Source organism: Balaenoptera physalus (genome assembly GCF_965194825.1).
Source record: "Balaenoptera physalus genome assembly, chromosome: 13".
In the NCBI taxonomy this organism is placed as follows: Eukaryota; Metazoa; Chordata; class Mammalia; order Artiodactyla; family Balaenopteridae; genus Balaenoptera; species Balaenoptera physalus.
In genome coordinates, this window is record NC_138892.1 from 19,079,131 (window position 1) to 19,098,300 (window position 19,170).

Below are 19,170 nucleotides of genomic sequence, written 5' to 3' on the forward strand. Positions count from 1 at the left end.
GAATGATATTGCTATTATTCTGAACGTTTTCCTAAATCAAATCTGACCAGAGTCCAAAATGTGTCTAAGAGAAGGCCCCAAAATGACTCTTTCTGGGAAAAAAAAATCAGTCTTAATTCCCCTTTGTCATAATAATTTAATACTTTCCTCTGTTACATTTTTCTTTAGTCAACAATGTAAAAACAAATTTCTTGCAGATCTGAACACTGTTTTTGTGTGTGTGCGTGTGTGTGTGTGTAGGGCAGAAAAACACTGTGGTTTATGTAACTGCAGTCATTCTCTAGATTACCATTTCATGGTACACCACACACCAAAGCAAGCAACCTGTGTCTTTCATGCAAAAGTGTCGGGGGGTGGGAGAGGGCTGGAATGGGGGTGTGGGAAGCCCTCAGCCCCGAATGTAATCAGATAAAGCTAGTGGCTTGGTATTAGGATGTTAGCTTTGTCTAAGTCCTAGCATCTTCAATGAGCCAGCCCTCTCTTCATTCGTCACCCCAGCGCCCCTTTTGTGGAAATCATTTCCCATTGGTATTTCCCAGAGCTTGGAGTCGATAGGCGACTAGCCTCTTTGCTTGTACCATTATTTCCAGCAAGCTTGCTACATCTGCAGTAAATCCTGGAGGATTTGTGGGTGGACTGAGAAAATATAAGTGACAGAACGAGGTGATAAGGCCTGGATTCGACTGAAACAAAAGCTTTTCCGTTCTGCCCCGATGTGACAGTCACGAGCCTCTGAAGATTTGATTCGATCAAGTTTTTGCCAGCTGTCTCGTGGAGTTGGAGCAAGTTCAAAATGAAGCCCATGAGCATCTCTTTCACTCTCTGCTAAGCTTGCCTCTGAGTACCAGTGATGAAAATCTCTCTCTTTCTTAGCTTTTCTATATGGTGCTGGTGAACACTGGGTATTCAAGGTGTGTCAGCTGTGCCAGGGAGCTGTCTTAAGTGATAGACCAGGATGAAAAGGCAGGCTCTGGCTTTACATAGCAGCCACAGACCATTTTCAGGTGTGGAAGCAGGAAGTGTGGTTTAATCGGAATTTCTCAGCTTGGTTGCAGAGGGGCTACGATGAGCCCTTCAAAGCAGAGTCGTTTTTAAGCAAGATCAAATCCATGGCTGTCATTTCATATAGGTTTTTCTCCTCTTGGGTTTTATTTTTTTTCTTTTATCCAGAAGAGCTTAACTTAGAAGTGGTGTCCGTTTATCAGCGATGGCTCGTCATGTCCATGTGTGTGTGCACGTGCGTGTGCATTTCAACATAAAATGAAGGGAGGCACTGTGGCTTCTGAGGAGCATATTGCACAAGAATCTGCACAGTTGCTGAGATATTTTCATGTGGTGCTTGCGATTTCAGGATCCCTTGCTAGGACTCTGTATCAGTCAGAATAGTCTGGGTTATGTCTTGATAACAAATACGTCTAAAATTTCAGTGATTTACAACAACAAAGGATGATTTGTTGTCCGTGTTCTCTGTTTGCTATAGGCTCAATGTTTGTGTCTCCCCCCTCCAACAAATCCATATGTCGTAGCCCTAGTCTCCAAGTGACGGTATTTGGAGGTAGGCCTTTGGGAGGTAATTAAGTTTAGATGAAGTCATGAGGGTTCCACCCCCATGATGGAATTGGTGACCTTATAAGGGGATGAAGAGACTGCAGTTTCCCCCCCGCCCCCACTCCTCTCTCTCTGCCTCTAATGTGAAGATTCAGCCAGAAGACAGCCATCTGCAAACCAAGAAGAGAGCTCAGACACCAAATATGCCGGCACCTTGATCTTGGACTTTCCAGCCTCCAGAACTATGAAGAATGAATGTTTATTGTTTAAGTCACACAGTCCCTGGTATTCATTGTAGCAGCCCAAGCTGAGTAGGAGTTGGGCCAACTGTGCTGTGAGCTGGGACCTTGGTGGATGGAGCAGCCTTTGTCTGGGACATTGCTTGTGTCATGGCAGAGGGAAGTGGGAGAATGGCAAAGCATGCAATGACTCTTAAAATCTCCGTTTACAGAGACATGTGTCTCCTCCACTGACATTTCCTTGACCAAAGCATGTCACAGACTTAATTTTTTCATCAGTGGGGTGGGGAAAGATAAGCATTCCATTGGAAGGAAACAGGACAGCTTGGAAGCACAGTGATACAATCTCCAGGAGCCCTTAGTTTCCTTATATGTATGGGGAGGGGATTTGATGTCTCTGATTCCTTTCAGTGACACCGTGAGGCAGAAGTCCTGCCTCCTGAGACCTGATGGAGATGATCCAGTGCAGAGAAAGCTCTGGGACCATCACAACATGGCCGAAGAATATATGTCACAGCCAAATAATTGTTGTGGAAAATAGGAAAAAATCCACAAAGAACCTAGGAGAAACTGTTTACAAATATTACACTTCATTTAGATCAGAAATAATATTTCCCTCCTTCCATGAGAAATAAAAGTCATTTTTAATCCTTTTTTTCTGTGTGATATAAAAAACTTATAGATAAGATCTGGAAAGATGAATGTACAGCTTAGTTATTATAGAGAGAACACATATACAACCACCATCCAGTTCTAAAACTAGAACATTGCTGGTATTCCAGAAGCCCCAGGGGGCCTCTTCCCAATAACATCTCCCCTCGCTCATTTTTTCTTAAAGATAATTGGTAAAGCCTTTCTTAGAGTTTCCTGCAAACAGATTCTAAGATGGAAAGTTACAGGCAGAAGTTTACTAGGGATATTCTTGGGATACACACCTGTAGGAAAGTCAGGAAGGCAAGATGAGTAGAGAGAGAAGCTGGTCCACAGTGTGGTTGCCCCAGAGACAGTGGCCAATCCCACAGGGGTCTCTGAGATGGGTTAGCCCTTCAGAGTTGTCCTGAATTGAGGCAAGTGGGAGTGTGCTTTCATAGTCCCCCATGGGCCAGTTATTGGACACAGACCAACCCCCGGGGAGGGCAGGTGACCTTGGGAGTACAGTTCTCTGTGGCCAAGGGTAATGCCGGTGAGGGAGTGTCTGTGAGCCATCACCAGAGAATATCCTCAGCAGCTGAGAATGGCGCCGGGTCCTGAAGAGGGGATCCTGGAGCACCACGCCATCCATGACACTAGCTGTTACGGTCATTACTTCCTTCACATGCTTTTAAATTTTAACATTCAAGTATGTCTCATGCATTTTAAAAAATATCTGGCTTGTTTCACTCGACATGATATTTTTAAGATTCAACATTGTTGCCTGTGATTGTAATTCATTCATTTTCATGACAGCATCGTACCTATTTTATTGTACCCCAATGTATTCACCCATTCTACCGTAGAGACACATTTGGGCTGTCCCCCACCTTTGGCTCTATACATAATGCTGCTGCAGATATCCCCATAAATGGCTCCTGGTGCACATTTTTTTAAAATTAAAGTATAATTGATTTACAATATTGTGTTAGTTTTAGGGATATAGCAAAGTGATTCAGTTGTGTATTTTTTCAGATTATTTTCCACGGTAGGTTATTACAAGATATTGAATGTAATTCCCTGTGCCATATAGTAACTCCTTGCTGCTTATCTATTTTATGTGTAGTTGTTTTTGTCTATTAATCCCACACTCCTAACTTGTCCCTCCCTCTCCCCTTTGGTAACCATAAGTTTGTTTTCTATGTCTGTGAGCGTCATGTGGGTAGACAACCATGGAGTGGCATTGCTGGGATATGAGCTATACATACGTTCAATTTTCCAAGGCAGTGCCAGCTTACTTTCCCACCAACAGCATTTGTGTTCCCATAGTTCCACATCCTCATCAACACTTAGTATTTTTGTTGTTTCTTTTTAATGTAGCCATCTGGTGGGTATCCAGCAATGTCTCATCATGGTTTTATTTTCCACTTCCTTGATAACTAGAACCTCTTCATATATATTTTTTAATCCACTTAGATCTCCTCTTTTGTGACAAGTCTGTTTTTGTCCACTTTTCTTTTGAGTTCTCTTTTTCCTACTGAATTAAATAAGATCTTTATATATTTTAGATGTATACAAATTAGCTAAATATTGCAAAGTTTTTTCTACTCTATGGATACCTTTTCACCCTCTTAAAGTTGTCTCAGAAGTTCTTAATTTTAAAGTAATCAAAATTTATTAATTTTTTCTTCTGGCTAGTGCTTTTTCTGGTATCTTATGAAATGTGTTGACCTTAAGCTTGCATAAGTAGCATAGATTCAGATACCTTGTGAAATATACTGTCTCATTCAATTCTGTAACGAGAAGGTATTTTGTGCTATTCTTTCCTAAAAATGCATTTTGAGTATCTGGAGAGAGAAATGATTTTCTTTTCAAACAGATCAATTTACTTTCATTTTAAGTTCAGATTCTTTTAGTTTTGACCATTGAATCCACAGGGAAATGGTGCTAGTTATTTAAACAGAAAAGAGAAATCAACCTGCAAGGATGTGCAAATGGCATTCAAATACAGTTAAGTTTTTGAAGTTGGAATCTCTTTTCAGAGACATAATCATTGGACTAGTTAACAGGGGGAAAAAAAAATTAACTCAGCAGGAGGCAGCAAAGAAAATCTGTTTGGTACAAGCTGGAAAAATGAACAGATCCAAAAGGATTTAGATGAGTTCATGTATTGGTGGTTTTAATCATGGGATTATTTAAGGAAGTTGAGAGTTTTAGGGTCTACCCATCACCTTTCAAGAGCTATGTCACTCAGGGCAGTGACTCCCAGCTGTTCCTTAGAGCCATCTCATCAGACATTAGTGAGGCCATTTGACCCTAGCGTATTCCAAATTGCTAACTCCCCTTTCCTCTATGCGTCTCCCAGGGCCAAGAATGCGGGCATGAATTTAAGATGCTGGAGGCTGAAGCTGTGCCTTCAAGTTGGAGTTGCACATCTGGCTGGTTTTGCTGAAGGAGTGATTCTGTTATCACTGATGCTGTAGCTTCTAGGAGGAAGGTGAGCTGGTCCTGAGGCTGGGCTTTTTCTCCAATTATATCTTTTCTACCAAAAATAAGTTTCTGCTCTCCCCCTCCACCCCTTTGCCATCCTCTGGCCTAAAAAATGGGGTGCTCATCTTTCCTAGGGGTACATCTCAATTTTCAGGAGACATTTTGTTACTCTTGGCAGTGCTAATAAGAGCAAGGTCAAGAGTCAGGGATATCAAGCAACCGTGCCCCTCCTTTTGTCACTATCTAGTACTACTTAGCATGGGAATTTCCAAGCTGTTGTGTTTGGGAAACTCAACCTGTCACTGTGCTGCAGTATTGTTATTGGTGATTTCTCATTTCTGTGTCCTTGTCCCAAGTAGGGGTTCCATCTGAAAAGTTAAACTTCCATTTCAGTTTCAGGAAAGGACATAAGCAAACTATGGCTTCCAATGAATTAACCTGAGAGGAAGTCCTTTTTAAAGTCATTATGAGCTTTAACTACTCGTCTCTACAAGTTTTGATAAGGTTGACCTGCTTGGCTTCAATCACAACTAGAAATCAACTTTTTCTTCGTAGCCTTTACAGGGGCCCAGTAAATACTGCTTTTCACTGCCTAGGTTCTGAACCAAATTGAGAAAGTAAAGCAGTTGAAAACTAAAAGAACTATAGTAAAAATCCTGTAATAACATGCCCTGTGATAATGAAGGATTAGAGGCTGAGGCAATTCTCTGTCCAGCCTCCTTTCTCAAGTTGCAGGGGGAGAGGGACTGTGGAGGGAAGGGCAAAGCCAGGTGAGGAGACTTCCGGAAACCTCATTTTGAGAAAAGGGGAGGTGGAGGGTGGGTCTCCGTATCACCAGTATTCTCCTGGCCCAGTATCCCTGAGTCAGGGTGAAAAAACAGGTGTTGAATATCTGGGAGAGTCTGGAGTTGCTGCCACCACCCTGGAACACCCAGCCAGTCACAAAATCTTGACTCAGTCATCCTCAGTGGGATGGTGCCAGGATAGATTTAGATTACACACTGGAACAGCAGGACTGCTGGCCAGCTACCTGCTCAGGCTCACCTGGTTATTCCATCGATCTCATAATAGCTGATTGCATATCCTATGACAGAATCATTTGGTCCCCACTCACTATGTTAGGGCAGGGTTTTTACCACCAGTCCTTTATTACCAGTGATGCCATGTTGAAGGAAGTAGTTTAGTTTGAGACAACTAAGCCTGTTGGCTGAACCCTAGAAGTAGACAGATTTATCTCCCAGATACAAGCAATGCTCCCCAACTAGAGCTAGGGGAAGGACAACCAGAGTAAGACTTATGGCATGGATGAGCAAAGAACTTCCTGTGGACAACCCTCTTTGAAAAAGAAAAATGGAAGAGCTGAGTGAAACCTAAGCAGTTTATTCTTCCCAGATTTTCCAGTTAAACTCAACTGTTGAAACCCATGGGTCTTCTCTTGACCAGACATAGGCTAAATGCCCTCTAGGTATTTTCAGGGTGCATGATCTCAAATCCTTTGTCTCACTACACTTAAAACATCTTGGAAAGAAGCAATACTTCTTATAGGGACAGATCTGAAAAATGAGTAGACCATACGTTTCTCCAGGTCATTGGCTCTCAAAAGGATTTTGTTCATTTGTTTAAAAACTCTTTAGTAAAAATCTTTTCTTTTTTTTTGAAAGTGGAGATCCAAGCAGAGACTCTAACTGAAGTAGGACTGGGGGAACACAGATACCTCACTTGTCCCTGATTCTTGGAAGCCTCAAAGAGGGCTCCAAGGTTCACTGGGACCCTCCCAGGGCTCTACAGGAAATCATTACTCTAGAGAAACAGAAAAATTTCCCTGGATTAACCCAAGGCTACAGAAATCTAGATTTCCAGACTCTGTGGTTTTAGACCCTGGTAGGGTTACTTTTACTAAATTATATTTGGTTGTACTGTCTTTAGCTTACACTAACAGAGATTATGAAAAGTCAAACAGGCATACATAACTAATTTTATTTATTGTGAGGATATTATTGAGAGTGTTGTTTACCACATCAAATAGTGTCCTCTTTATAAAGGCCCATGGGAGAAATTTCATTTAGGTTTGTATTTCTAGGAATAGTTGTCCTTTTTCTAAGCATCTGGCTTATTTTAATCAATAGACACTATGAACCTTGAAAATAAGTGTCATAATCCCTTCTGGCTGCTGTAACACAGCACCATAGACTGGGTGGCTTATAAACAACAGAAATTTATTTCTCATAGTTCTGTTCTGGAGGCTGGGAAGTCTATGATCAAGGTACTGGAAGATTCAGTGTCTGGTGAGAGCTCACTTCCTCGTTCATAGGTGGCTATTTTCTTGTTGTGTCCTCATAGGAAGAAAAGGAAAGGGAACTCTCTGGGGCATCTGTTAATTTTATAAGGGCACTAATCCCATTCATGAGAGCTTCACCCTCAAGACCTAACCACCTTCGAAGGCCTCACCTCCAAACACTATTACATTGGAGAATAGGATTTCAACATATGAATTTGGGGGTGGGGGACATAATCATTTAGTCTGTAGCAACAGCTGTTCATATTTCTGTCTTTGTACTGGCTTCTGAAAAGTTTAGACCAAATCAGTAACCTTACCTGAAGCAAGTGGATACATTTCATGCATTAACCCCAACCTTGTCTTTATGTTATGTTTCTTACTCTATCCTTTGATCTGTGTATTAATTAGGAGTCTATTTTGGCAAGGGACAGAAAACCCAACTCAACCTATCTGGAGCTGAAGATGAGATTGATCCCACTCAAGACACATGGATGAGAGGGACTGATTTCCAAAGGAAATTCAAGATAGTCTTAGCAAAAGAAAAGAAATAGAGGCACCAAGCAGTATGCCAGGAATTTAACATCTCTCATGGTAGCAAAATGGCTGCTGTGGTTCCAAACCTCACATCAGATCACCACTAAATTAAGTGAATGAAAGGAAAATTCTCACTCCCCCAAACTCTGGGAAAGGTCTCCTTTTTTCTCACTTGATCTGTTTGGGTTAAGTGCCTAGTCCTGAACCAGTTAAGTGGGAACACTGCTTGGCTTAAGACACCCTTCACCAATGAACTTAATGCTAGGTTAGAACTGAGTAGAATTAGTTCTATTGACCTCACCATTCCTGCTCAACCCTTCTCATACCATTTTCTGCAGAGTTTACCTATTTCATATCTGTTTCTTTGCAGCTTTGCCCTAAACTAGGATGGGTCAATCAGATAACTAATCCCTGCCCAGCTGGTAACTTCCAGATAACATAATGCCTTAACCTCATTTACAAGTCTCTTAAAGACCCATAAACACAGGGGCCCTGGCTTACTTTTTATTTAAAAACGTAAAATGGAAGCAAGAGCAAGGCTAATAAAAACACACATAGTATGGAGTCCCACTGCTTGCTATTGGTGAGCAAGTCTGGCTTTTGCTTTTAAAGCAACCCAAAGAAAGAGAGAAAACAGATCAGTCGTAATTCTCAGCATCCATGAGATTAAAACAAAATAGCAGGAGAGGAACACTATTATTAACAACCATTGGAAGAGTGTGTTTGGGAATGTAATAAACACACTCAGCAGCATCCTTACGATTGACATGGTGACAAAATGAGAAGGATCTTTCTTCATAGGGAAGCTCACTTAAGCTTATGGCATTTCCCAAATCCACGTTAGCATTTTTCTAAATGTATCTTAACTCTTCTACACACCTGTGGGTTGTGGGGGCAGAGGTACTGATATGATGGTTTAGCTTCATGGGAAGGGTAAATGGATTGATTGCATATCTTTCACGCAATCTTCATAAATGTTACTTCCGATGAGTTTTTGAAGTGTGTTGTGCAACTGCAGAGTTAGGCAGTACCTGGTACAGAGTAGAGTTTCTTGGGTGAATAAAGAAAACAATGCTAAATCTACAAACCATAAATGCTGGAGAGGGTGTGGAGAAAAGGGAACACTCTTGCACTGTTGGTGGGAATGTAAATTGATACAGCCACTATGGAGAACAGTATGGAGGTTCCTTAAAAAACTAAACGTAGAACTACTATACGACCCAGGAATCCCACTACTGGGCATATACCCTGAGAAAACCATAATTCAAAAAGAGTCATGTACCACAATGTTCATTGCAGCTCTATTTGCAATAGCCAGGACATGGAAGCAACCTACGTGTCCATCGACAGATGAATGGATAAAGAAGAAGTGGCACATATATACAATGGAATATTACTCGGCCATAAAAAGAAATGAAATTGAGTTATTTGTAGTGAGGTGGATGGACCCTGAGTCTGTCATACAGAGTGAAGTAAGTCAGAAAGAGAAAAACAAATACCATATGCTAACACATATATATGGAATCTAAAAGAAAAAAAAAATGGTTCTGACGAACCTAGGGACAGGACAGGAATAAAGAGGCAGACGTAGAGAATGGACCTGAGGACACAGGGAGGGGGAAGGGTAAGCTGGGACGAAGTGAGAGAGTGGCATGGACATATATACACTACCAAATGTAAAATAGATAGCTAGTGGGAAGCAGCCACATAGCACAGGGAGATCAGCTCGGTGCTTTGTGACCACCTAGAGGGGTGGGATAGGGAGGGTGAGAGGGAGAAGCAAGAGGGAGTAGATATGGGGATATATGTATACATATAGCTGATTCACCTTGTTATACAGCAGAAACTAACACACCATTATAAAGCAATTATACTCCAATAAAGATGTTTAAAAAAAAGAAAGAAAGAAAACCATGCTGGTGCTCTTATGATTTATGTAGGACTAACCTTGCTGGCCCCATGAGGACTGATGTCTGCCAGTGGATTAACCCCTCCTTTCCAATCTACACAGGCCACTGGTGTTTCCAGCTGAAAACAACTACAGCAGCATTGCCAGAGCTTCCTCTACCTCTGTCTTTCTTCTTTACGGAGAATGATGTGTCGCCCATTCTAGGATTTGGAAAATCTTTGCTCCCAAATTCTACTTATAGAATGCTGGTGCTTTTACGCTGCTTCTTGTCTTTTCAATTTCATATCCACCATTAAAGAGATAATGCCTCCTAATCCAATCTCAGCTCCCTGTATTTTTTAATTGGTTAGGACAAGGAGTGAGAAGCAATTAGTCACTTTATTTAAAATTCGAGTCCTGAGCTGTACTCCCAGGGGATTCTGAATCGGTTTCACAGGAGGTAGGAGTCCTGGAATCTGCATTTCAATAAGCAAGCAGGGTTCAAATCTTGCTCCAAACTCTATTTTTGCTAATGAAGTCAACTCCCTTTCAGCTTTTAATACCCTACAATAAAACCATAGTTTAAGTTAGTGTTTCTCAATCTTTGGTTCACTATCGCCCTCTCAAGGAGCTTTTTTAGGTTTTTTTTTTTTTTTGCTACTCACCACCCACCTTCTCCTGCCCACCATCATAAAATTTTAATACCACAAACAGAGCATAAATATGTGTATATACTGTGGCCCTTTGAAGGGCTACAAACCGTTGTAGTATTTCAGTGTTTTTGTCCCCCCCCAATAAATTTTCAACCCCTTTGGGGGAAATGTTGGCCTCATTGGGAATTCATGGTTCAAATCAAAGGTTTTGGAAGCTCAAAGCCATCCATCCTCTGTCCAGTGGGCACCAGAACTCAACATGCTCCCTACTCACTTCATCTCCCCTCCCCCACCTCCAGACCCCCCTCTCCCCCTTCCTGAGGGTCCTCTGTTGGTCAACTGCATGGCCACCAGTCTAAGCCAGAAATCTGGGGATTATTCCAGCCTCTCCCCTCTCCTGATCCTGCTAAATTTACCTGCCAGACACTTGACAAACGTGAATCTCCCTCCATAACTCAGCCACCAAATCCCTCATTCTGAATATCATTCTTTCTTCCCTGAATGGTTGCAATAGTCCGTGAACCAGTCTCCCATCTCCAGTCTTCAAATCCATCCACATGAAGATCTAACAGAATTCAGATCTGACCCCCTCACACCCCTGCTTTAACCTTTCAGTGGCTCCCTGATGCCCTTGAGATGAGGTACAGATGCTCTGAAATGATGGCTAGACCCTCCAACGTTTGGTCCCCTGTCCTGTTTCTCCACTCCATCCTTTTTCTGTCCTCATATTTCATGCTCCAGTTCTACTATACCGCTAATCCCACTATTGTATGCGTCTTTGCCTCTCTTTATGTGATTCCTTCTTCCTGGAATTCCTTACTCACTCTTTGTTAACTGGTTTATTCCTCCATCGCCTTTAAAACCCTGCCCAGTCTTCATCTCCTCGAAGCCATTCCTGAGAGCCCAGATTGCACCAAAGGCTCCTCCCTAGTAGTTCCAAACCACTCTGGGTTTCTTTTCATGGCATTGCTTTGAAAACATGTCTGTCTCCCATTAAATCCCAAAATTGTGGATGGCAGCAAGCACCTCTTTTTATCTTTCTATCTCCCGAAGCTAGCGGTGTGCTTGGCGCATGACAGATGTTCAATAAAATAATCGTTGAAGTAAACGAACTACACTTCCCAAGGTGGGGGGTACTAATTAATATTAAAATGGACAAAACAGCAGGTGCCCAGGAAGTAAATAGAAAGAAAGCACAGGCTTTGATCATCCACCAATGGGATAATTTCTTCTAAATAATTCCGTTTGAACTAGAGTTGTTCCTGAAAAATGCCAGAACAACTGGTCAGTTCATTGGAAAAGTCAGCCAGTTGGCATCACGGAAACCAAAACATTCAACCCGTGATTTCACTAGACTTGTGACTTTACAGCAGGTGTCCGGGCAGCCTGTGATGGAAGAAGTTACTGATCACGCTATTGATTTCGACTTTATCCTCCTTGCCTACCTGCTCACACATCCCACAACATATGCTGGGGTTTGAGCACCCGTGTGAAAATATAAACATTTAAAAACTTTCAGTTCCCAAAACTGGCTGGAAAATTGCCTAAACTGTCCTCCATATGAAAAGGCAAGTTTAACCAAGTTGCTCTAAAGCACTAGCCCCTTTCAGGTTTTGGACACGTGGCCTCCCTGGCTGAATGGACAGAAAGTCTGAATGTGTAAGAGCAGCTAAAAACAACCACCCGAACAAGACAGCCATTCTCACTCCCCTCAGACCACCGCTCAGAGAGGCTGCTCTCCGACGGGTGCTACATGCTAAATAACTCCTATTCTTAGTTCACGGTGACTTGGTGGCCCAAGCCAGGTGAAAAGACAATTGACCCAAACAGCCCAGTGGAGCTCAAAGCTTCACTAACGAGGTGAATCTTTTCTAATCGCAGTCAGCATTGTCGGGTACTAAGTGCCACTTTCTAAAAATATGTCTTCAACGTAGAAGAAAAATTGTTAAAAGAAGGTGGTGGTGGGCAGCAAGAGAGTCCTTTAATGGACTGTTATATACTTTTGTTGTGTGCTTTCTTGCAGGCGACTTTTTGGCAGATAGGGCATCTTCAGCCAGGAGAAGTTGGCTGAGTACAAAAGGGCTTTTGAAGCGATGAGTGTAAATTCAGGCTCCTTTTCTTTCTTCCTTCCTTCCTTCCTTCGCCCTCTCTCTTCTCCTGTGTCTGGAGACCACTAAGCAGAAATAATAAGCGCCGTTGCTCGCAGGCCACGTCCCATGGATTACTCAAAACATCAAATGTAACTTTAGAATGGAGGCATGCTTTATTCTTCTCTGCAAAAGTTTCCCTATCCGTTCTTTATTTACATGTCGTGGTAAGGCTAAGTGATGTCCAGCCAGTCAGAAAACACACACACACACGCACACACACACACACACAGGAGGCCATCAAACAAATTAAAAGGGCTGGGGATGACTAATACGGTACTCTTGGAATCCCCAGTTTGATTAGTCTAATACACAAAAGCAGCGCCGGAGAAAGAGGGGAGGCGAACTGCTCTTTAATCACCTGTACAATTAAATTATGGTGATGAATTTAACTATTCTGGGCTTCTTAAAGGAGTCTTATTATCTGATTGCTTGTACAGGAAAGTCAGTTTTTCAGCCAGGTTTCTGAGTGTGTCCCTGGAAGGCTCACGGTGGCAGTTCTGTGCTTTGAAAGCTGTTTCTTTCTCCCTTTTAGAATTGCTTTTCTGTTTCTCAAGCTTTGTCTGCAAAAATTATTCAGGTAGTTTTAACTCCTTTGGGGTCCTTACCTTTCTTCAGTACTTTGGAAGCCTGGAGTCAGAAAGGATAATATAGGGAAAAGGGATTGTTTTTCCCTTTGGTAGTTGTAGATAGACGCTCTGGGGTGACTTTTGGTCAAAGGTCCAAAGATGCTTTAGATTGTGGAGAGCATCCTGCTTCTTCTTTCTTTATGGAGGCACATTTTGCCTCAAGAATTGAGGTGTCTCACCAAACATCAGAGGGCACATTGTATCAGAAGCTGAGATGGTGTGGCTTGATTTTCTAGGGACCAGGCCACCATATTTGTTTCCTTTCTGGGAGTCATCACTCTATTATGAAGCAGTGTGTGAATGTCCATCTTCCATTTGACTTTGCTTAAATGTTACAGTTCAGGCAGGTGCTGTCCCAATAGAGGTTTACACTATACAGTTCAGGGCACATTCCCATAAACTGTTGAATGATGAACTAAAACAAAACAAGGGGCAAAGGTGGGGAGAATTTTTGTACCGCTGGTCTCAAGCATAGCTTCCACTGGACCTCAGCCGCTAGTAAAAATTAGGCCTGTGTGTTTCCACAACACAAGTAAGTGATGAATAGTGTTTATTCACAGTGACATCATTTTCCAATGCAAATGGTGGCGGTGTCTTATTGAGCCCTGAGAGAGTTACATACAATATTCTCATGTGGTTACCAGATTGGACTTTGTTTCAAGGAAGGGTGGCTTGGAGGTTAAGAGCACAGATTCTGAAGCCAGACAGCCTGGCTTCAAATCCTGATTCTGCCATTACTGGCTTCAGGATCTTAGGCTTGTTGTACACCTGTCCGTGCTTCAGTCTCCTCATTGCAAAATAAGGATGATCGTGATACCACAGAGAGCTGTTCTAAGAGTTCAGTGACACATGTAAAGTGACAGAACAGGTCCAGAGTTGTGAACTGGGGCCTTATTACTTACTGAGAATTTACCGGACGCCAGACACTCTGCTAAACCTTTATGGGCATTATTATCTCATTTATACAACAACCTAAAATGTAGTTGTTATTTTCTCTCTTTTAAAGATGAGAAACTGAGGCTTGGTGAGACTAAGCAACATCCCCAAGATCATAGGGATAAAAAGGAGCATATCACAGAATTAAGTCTATGAACCTGGGTGGTCTGACTTTAAAACATGCGTGCTTAGCCACTTCTTATACAATGTATATTCGAAAATATTTTCCTGGTCTCCAAGAGTGTATCAACCAGTAGGGGAGACAACAGTGAAACTATCAGCCAGTATTTCCAAGAGGTGTTATTGAATGAATGAGCTAGGGGGAAATATGACATGACAGGGAGGAAGAGAAGAAAGGGACATGCCACAGTGGTTGGTGGAGGCTGCAGGACATCAGGCCTCTGGCACGTGGAGTGGTTAAGTGAGTTAAGTGATCTCAGGTGATCAGTGTCCAGCGTGCTGATCTAAGGCGGCCATGTGCTAACTGTAGTTATCCTGGCTGCTTTATCCTGCCTGGAGTCTCAGCGTGTACTTATTAACTGTCTGACTTAATCATCCACTTGGCTTGGGTCATGGTGTCCATTCACCTTGTCAGGGATCAGCACTGAAAAGATATTCCAGGGCAGAGTCAACTGATAAACACTGGCCTCTTTCTCATGCTCATACATTCAATGAAACCTGAAGAGTTGTGCAATTATCCATTGGATTTATCACCGTTCTAATGATCCATGTGAGGAGACTGAAACTGGAGTAGAAGTAGGAATGATTCCATTTTTTTCCTGTCGGATTCTAAAGCTCAGTGGATCCTTGAACTTCGCCCCACTCTCTTTGGCAGTCCAGGTTACATAAATGCCTGGAGCTTTATTCTCACGGAGGTGAAGATGGGCACCCAATTTCTAGGGCATGTGTATTTTAAAACTTCTAGCTCACCAATTCTTGGCCAGGATGAGCTTTGCAATATTGAACTGTCTTTTCGTTGTGGTTTATTAGATGTAATGTTGAGTAGTGAGCTTGCACATAAATGGACTTTGTCTTTACATTTTCTTGTAATTTGGGATCAGGGTGACGTTGAGTTTTGCCCCACCAGTTTTAGAAAAACCAAGGAGACCACAGATAGACCATTTATAGAGATTATATTGTTAAGGAAAAATGATTCATGACACTTGTTAAGAGACTTGATACAGAAGACTTTATTGAAGGGGAGCTACTTACTATAATGAAGTTTTGTGTTAGGGGAGAGAGATTGGGTTTAACTCCAAATACAACAAGGAAAATGTATAGCCAAGGAGCTGGGCTAGGGGAAGAGCCAGTGGATGGAAAATTACTAAGAGGAAACGTCAAGGGTAAGGGAGGATTCTGGTGAAACTGACCTAACAAGGTGCTTGCTGAAGACAGGACAGGGTGATCAGACACTCCGCCTGAGGGATGGTGGAGGCTAAGGAACTTGATCAGATATTGAAGGTAATCAGACATCAGGTGTGGAGGTTCTGGTAAAACGGACTTAGCAGGATCCTTGTTAGACCTGGAGGCCACAAGGGGCGGCATTGTTTCAAGGCTGGACGTGGGCAGTGATCTGAAAACCTGGAGAGCCAGCCTCTAGTCTGGATTCATAATCTCGATGTGGGGCAAGTGGAGGCAACACCTTGCCTTCCACATTTGAAAATGCACATAGAATGTTCCTCTTTCCTCAAATCCATCTTCTCTTTTCACTCTCTTCCCGAGTTTATGACTATTTAGAATAGCACAAAAAGAGTGAAAAGAGGGAATCCTTAGGGAGTTCCTGCAGTGAACCAAACAGGTAGAACATGATGAGAGAAAATTGAGCAGGATACCAACGTGGAGAAGGAGCCAGCGGTGGTCAGAAAGCAGAAAAAGAGAGGAGACAGTGTTGCCCACCTCTGACTGCCTTCTCTTGGCACAGAAAAAGGGCTTCAAGGAGGGAAGGGAACACTGATTTAATGGACCATAGGGAAGAAAAAAAAATCACAAGGAATGAAAATCTAATGAAAGTTACCAAGGATCTTTGGTTGCTTTCCCCATAAAGGTCTAAAATACAGGGGAAAGGCAAAAATTGTCTTGTCATAGCACGAGGCAATCAAATCTGCATTTAAAAAATGGCGATGTCTGCACTCAGAAAGTCCTCAAGCAAAGGCTTTTAGATTCCCGAGCTACTACCAGAAATCATGATTTAGTAAGTCCAGAATGGGAAGCAGATTTTCTTTAACACATGACGGTGTCAATGGACTGTATTGAGGGAGGCACTATCTATGCAAAATTTCCAAGGAGAGAGTTGGGAGACCAGGATTTCAGCTCTTTTACTGGTTTTCCGTGTGAAATGAGACTCATCACTTTGCTCTGTGTCTCTGTTTCCTCATTTACACAATGAGGGTGTTAAACTAAATAATTCCTGATCGATTATATTTCATGATTTTACATATGGGGCATATAAATTCCAGTAAAAATACAAAGATACTGACATGTGGATTTAAAAAAATGCTCTCACAGCTCTGGGCAGATCATTAAACTAGTTAGTACCTTAGGCTCTGTCTGTAATTGAGGAACGTAGACTGGATTATCTTTAACAACCATGGTGGTGCTAATTTTCCCAAAGGACCATTTTGTTCCTGGAGAGAAGAGGACACACACTTCAAAGCCTTTTTGGGGGTGAACTGTCTCTGGATGCCAGTTATTGGGCAATACAAACAAAACATAACGTAGAGGTTATGTGGTGAGAACTTTAATTATTAACTCACAGGGTATGGGTTCAAGAGATCCATTTGATGAAGTTCAGATTCTAGGCACAAAGGAGGCTGATGTAAGCTTTAGAATTGGGTTATTACACCATGTTCTTTTTTTGGATAAAATTCCAGGAAAAAAACCCCAAACACAAAAACTGTTGGAAAGATTTTATAAGGATATCCTTGAAACAGGCCAATAAATGTAGGTATGGTTTATTAGGAAATAAAGTGGTGTTGGCATAAGACTTTGTGAATTTGCTGCATGACACTGCAGTGAAGTATCTCACCCAAACTTACGGCTTAGGGACTGTGAAAGTTTAGGCAAGTCCGTTGCTTCTCTGAGCCTCTGTTTCCTCATCCATAAATAAAGGGGGAATGTCATATACCGCATATAATCTTGTGAGGAATAAATGAGTTATGCTTGCAGATAGAAAAGTTAAGCGGACAAAAGAGAACTGAGAGCTCTGTAAAATATAATTGTTACTGTCATCCCTATTGCCCTTAACTATGGGTCACTCATCTTTGGCTCGTTCTGTCAACTTCCTGACACCATCTTGTCATTTAAGTACTTTGCCACTTATTCATGAGCCAGATTTCCTCCGCTCCATTACTTCCACCCAATCACCTTCCCAGACCCCCTACCTCCCCTCATTCACATCACTCTCTTCTCTTTTGCCTGCAGTCACAGACTGGGACATCCTTGAAGGTAGGAGATCTACTTACTCATTAATTTCAGTAGCCTCTTTCCTGTCTAAAATTTGGGAAATGAATAAAGGAAGGAATGAATGATGCCCATTCTTAGAAAGAGACTGGACTCGATCTTCACCTTTGGACTTTCCATTCTGCCCTATCTTGTGCCCTACATGATAATTCATTCTGGTCACCCAGACAAGCACTTTCCTTATTTCAGGGTCCTGTCGTGCTCAACTGGTCTTTTGCGTTTCCTCCCTGAATTTTCCCCACCACCTTACCCTTTCTGTGTCCCTCACACTGGGCTTCATTTGTCATCCAAGGCCCACCAACTAATTCAACTGCAGTCAGGTGCATTCCCCAGTCCCAAGATACCGAGGACAGGGAAGAGAAAGGGGAGCCCTGCCTCTTCTTCCCAACCCGAGGAACTGGCAGGTCCCAAGGCTTAATCTTTGATTTTTTGCTCCTCTCTCCTTTCAGTCTCCCAGTCTGAAATCTTATTAAACCCCAGGCTTCAATACCATTGCCTCTCTAATAACTTTTGAACTTCCCTCTCTAGCACTTACTTCTATTTCCCAGTTCCTCAATTTCTTAAAAGTACTCTTCGCTCAGCGACTCAGGCTCAAAATCTTTTGAGCTGTTCCTTTACCTTTGGCTTCTTAGATCCTCTCAAAGGGATTATAAAATATGGGATTTACAGATAAAAATTACTCTACATAAAATAGATGAGCAACAAGGACTTACTGGTGGAAAAGAGATGAGGACAGAGAGATAGCAGGAGGCAGCTCATACAGGACCTTGTTGAGAACAATGATAAATCTCAGATTCTATGGTGATTTTTGAGCAGTTCAGTGGAGAATTTTGAGCAAGGCGATGGCATGATTTGACTTCCACTTTTTTTTTTAATATCTTTATTGGAGTATAATTGCTTTACAATGGTGTGTTAGTTTCTGCTTTATAATAGAGTGAGTCAGCTATACATATACATATATTCCCATATCTCCTCACTCTTGCGTCTCCCTCCCACACTCCTTATCCCACCCCTCTAGGTGGTCACAAAGCACTAAACTGATCTCCCTGTGCTATGCAGCTGCTTCCCACTAGCTATCTATTTTATATTTGGTAGTGTATATATGTGCCACTCTCTCACTTCGTTGCATCTTACTTTTCCCCCTCTCCATGTCCTCAAGTCCATTCTCTATGTCTGTGTCTTTATTCCTGTCCTGCCCCTAGGTTCTTCAGAACCATTTTTTTTTTTTTTTTAGATTCCATATATATGTGTTAGCATACGGTATTTGTTTTTCTCTTTCTGACTTACTTCACTCTGTATGACAGGCTCTAGGTCCATCCACCTCACTACAAATAACTCAATTTTGTTTCTTTTAATGACTGAGTAATATTCCATTGTATATATGTGCCACATCTTTATCCATTCATCTGTCGATGGACACTTAGGTTGCTTCCATGTCCTGGCTATTGTAAATAGTGCTGCAATGAACATTGTGGTACCTGACTCTTTTTGAATTACGGTTTTCTCAGGGTATATGCCCAGTAGTGGGATTGCTGGGTCGTATAGTAGTTCTACTTTTAGTTTTGTAAGTAGTTCTACTTTTAGTTTTCTACTTCACCAGTCAGCGGTACCTCCATACTGTTCTCCATAGTGGCTGTATCAATTTACATTCCCACCAACAGTGCAAGAGGGTTCCCTTTTCTCCACACCCTCTCCAGCATTTATTGTTTGTAGATTTTTTTGATGATGGCCATTCTGAC

The 19,170-nt window shown here is 42.1% G+C and overlaps 1 long non-coding RNA gene across 1 annotated transcript in view; it reads left to right on the top strand.

The window, feature by feature from the left end:
- Nucleotides 1-4,856, top strand: part of LOC309640615 — a 34,538-nt gene extending 29,682 nt beyond the window's left edge. Inside the window, exon 3 of the long non-coding RNA XR_014252305.1 lies at nt 4,783-4,856. This is a non-coding gene — a long non-coding RNA (uncharacterized lncRNA). The remainder of the gene's footprint in view (nt 1-4,782) is intronic.
- Nucleotides 4,857-19,170: the final 14,314 nt, after the last annotated feature.